Source organism: Solanum tuberosum, unplaced genomic scaffold (assembly GCF_000226075.1).
Source record: "Solanum tuberosum cultivar DM 1-3 516 R44 unplaced genomic scaffold, SolTub_3.0 scf00855, whole genome shotgun sequence".
In the NCBI taxonomy this organism is placed as follows: domain Eukaryota; kingdom Viridiplantae; phylum Streptophyta; class Magnoliopsida; order Solanales; family Solanaceae; genus Solanum; species Solanum tuberosum.
Genome location: NW_006239772.1, coordinates 58,438 through 61,774, shown reverse-complemented (window position 1 = coordinate 61,774; position 3,337 = coordinate 58,438). Strand labels below are relative to the sequence as shown.

Here is a 3,337-nt window from a genome sequence, read left to right as displayed (position 1 = left end):
CTGCTAGTGCACCTGCACCTGAGAACAAAGATGGGTACAATAGAAATTCCTATAGTTTTAGGGCAAGACTTGCCTATCCTCAAGGCAGTATGGTACCAAGGGGTAGTAAGGCTCCTACATGTTCTAGGTGTGGTAGAACCCACCTGGGTAAATGTCGTGATGGCCAAACAGGTTTTTTTAAGTGTGGACAAGAGGGTCACTTCATGAAGGAGTGGCCTAAGAACAGGCAAGGTAGTGGAAATCTAAGCAATAGGGCCCAAGCTTCATCAGTTGCTCCCCCAGACAGGATGGTACCTAGAGGAGCTACTTCTAGTACTGGCGAAGAAGCAAACAGCCTCTATGCAATCACCAGTCGCCATGAGCAAGAGGATTCACCAGATGTTGTTACTGGTATGATTCGAGTCTTTGACTTTGCTGTTGATGCTTTGATAGACCCTGGAACGAGTTTATCTTTTGTAACTCCTTATGTTGCTATGAACTTTGATGTTATTTCTGAGCAACTTAGTGAGCCATTCAGTAGCTCTACGCCTGTTGGTGAGGCTATTCTAGCAGAGAGAGTTTATCGTGATTCTCCCATTTCTATCAATCACAAGAGTACCATAGCTGATTTAGTTGAGTTAGGCATGGTAGAATTGGATGTCATTCTTGGTGTAGACTGACTTCATTCCAGTTATGCCTCAGTTGATGGTAGAACTCGAGTGGTCAAGTTTCAGTTGCCGAGTGAGCCAGTCATAGAGTGGAGTTGTAGTTCAGCAGTATCTAAGGGTCGTTTCATTTCGTACCTTAAGGCGAGAAAGTTAGTTTCGAAGGGTTGTATCTATCACTAAGTTCAAGCTAATGACTCCAGTGTTGAGATACCTCATTTTCAGTTAGTTCTTATAGTAAGAGAGTTTCCAGAAGTTTTTTTCCTGATGACCTACCCGAAATTCCTCCTGAGAGAGAGATAGATTTCGGCATAGACATCATTCTAGATACTTGTCCTATTTCTTTTTCGCCATATAGAATGGCACCAGCAGAGTTGAAAGAGCAGTTAAATGGATCTGTTAGATAAGGGTTTTATTTGACCAGGTTGACTCGGAAAACAACGAAGTTTCAACGGTCCGAAGCTTGTGAGGAAAACTTTCAGTAATGGAAAGAGAAGTTGACTACTACCCAGTTATGACATTTGGTTCTTAAGTACATACCGAGTATCTGAACCTAAAATGGATTTGAGAATAATAGTTGAGTTTAGGCGAATCGGGGTGTAATGTGATGAGCTAGAGTTGGCTGCTGTAGTTTTCGCTTTGAAGATATGGCGTCACTATTGTATGATGTTCATGTGGGTGTGTTCACTTAGAATGAGCTTAATCTCAGACCGAGAGAGAGTGGTTAAAGTAATCAAGGGTTATGACATGAGTTTTCTTTATCACCCTAGTATGGCAAATGTTGTTGTTGATTCCTTAAGCATGTTGTCTATGGGTAGCACCGCCCATGTTGAGGAAGAACAGAGAGAATTAGCAAGAGATGTGCACCGACTTGCATGTCTGGGAGTTAGTCTTATGGATTACACAAGGAGGAATAGTGATGATGAATGGGTCTGACCCATCATTTAGGTGCCAGAAGTAAAAGGTGAGAAAGACCCAGACCCTATCTTTCTGGAATTTCAGGCAAAATGTTCATAAGCAGTGATGGCTTTTGAACAAGGGGGAGATGGTGTTTTGAGGTGTCAAGGTGGATTGTGGGATTGGTTTCAAGGATAATTGAGATGATTACCTATCTTACATGGAGTTTCTTACAACAATGGTTACCATTATAGCATCCAAATGTATCCTTATGAAACTCTTTATGGGAGGAGATGTAGATCTCTTTTTGGATGGTTTGAAGTTAGTGAAGCAGGGTTGATAGATCTAGAGTTAGTTCATCAAGCTATGGAGAAAGTGAAAGTGATTAAAGAGAGGTTGAAAATGGCACAGAGTCGTCAAGAATCCTACACTGATGTTAGGAGAAGGGCGTTAGAGTTCGAATTAGATGATTGAGTATATTCGAAAGTTTCACCCGTGAAAGGAGTTATGAGGATTGGTAAGAAGGAGAAACTTAGTCCCCGATATATGGGACCCTACCGCATAGTCAAGAGGATTAGCAATATAGCTTAGTAAGAGTAATCTCATTAGAGGACGAATGTTCCCAAGGGGGAGATATTGTAACATCCGGCAATCTGAAATAGCTATGAAGAAGTTTAGAATTGGAAATAGTCATTTTTGGAAAGAATTTAAAAAATCTGGAAATTTGGCTAAGTATGGGGAAAAAATGAGTTTTCTATTTTGTCAACTTTGAACAGCCATAACTCCTAGCTTAGGATGAGTTAGGAAAGCCCTTGGAATGATCTTTCCAACGCCGCCGAGTTTGCTCGATTCCGAGTTTGTATGAGTGAGTTAAGCCCTTTGGAAGTTGGGCTGTTGGCAGGGCAGTTAGCCCAAATTTCTAAGGGTATTTTGGTCTTTTCCCTAGACATTTTCTTTTGGTTATATTGAGGTGTTAGACTGATTTTAAATCAGTTTTCCTTTTAAAAGTGAGAGTTAGGGCTTTTGAGAGAAGAGAGAAAGAAGAGGAGAAAGAGAAGAAGAAGCAAGGATTCGTCAAGATCGTCGTGGGGTGATCCCTATTAAGGTATGTGAGATCATAGTGTTGGGTTGGTTCATTCCCCCACAAGCCAAACTCGTTTTATTTACGAGAAAAGATTGATTGTGTTATTAAAGTTTTTGATTGTGATTGTTGAAGTTGTGGTTTTGTTGTTAAAGTTTCTTGTTGATTTGGGACATGTTTCCGGTTGTGTTGTGAGTTGAAATCTATTGTATGTTGAGGGGTTTTATGATTCTAAGTGTTTGGGGCGTGGAACCATTGAAGTTAAGGGGGTTTAGAGTTGGAAAAATGAAGGAGAAAAGTCGAGTTTTCGGGAAAAAGGGCTGGGGACGTCGCGCCAGCCAGCGCCCCCCCAAAAAGGGACCTCTGAAGTCCAGCCCCTGGGGCGGCGCGCCTAGCAGAGCCCCCACTAGGCCCTTCTGAACTTTGTGGTCTGGCGCCCGGCGCCTCTCAGAGCGCCAAAGACGCCGGTTTCCCTTTCATTCCCTACTTTTTCATACATCTTCCTTGGTAATGTACCTATGTTTTATAATTGTTTTCAACACTCCAAGGTACGTCTAAACGTTAAGAACTCATCCATAAACATGTGATCATATACCTTGAATCCATAATTCAATTCAAGGCGAGTTAGGATCAAAGTCAAGTGAATTAAGAGTCAAGCTTAGAAGTTAAAAAGCAAGTCAAAGCAAGTCTTTAAAGTTTTTCAAGAGTCTTTATT

General features: G+C 41.5%; 1 pseudogene; it reads right to left on the bottom strand.

Annotated features, from left to right (window-relative positions):
• Positions 1–980: 980 nt before the first annotated feature.
• The window catches only part of LOC102602602 (probable histone H2A.3), an 8,618-nt pseudogene continuing 6,261 nt past the window's right edge, over positions 981–3,337 (bottom strand).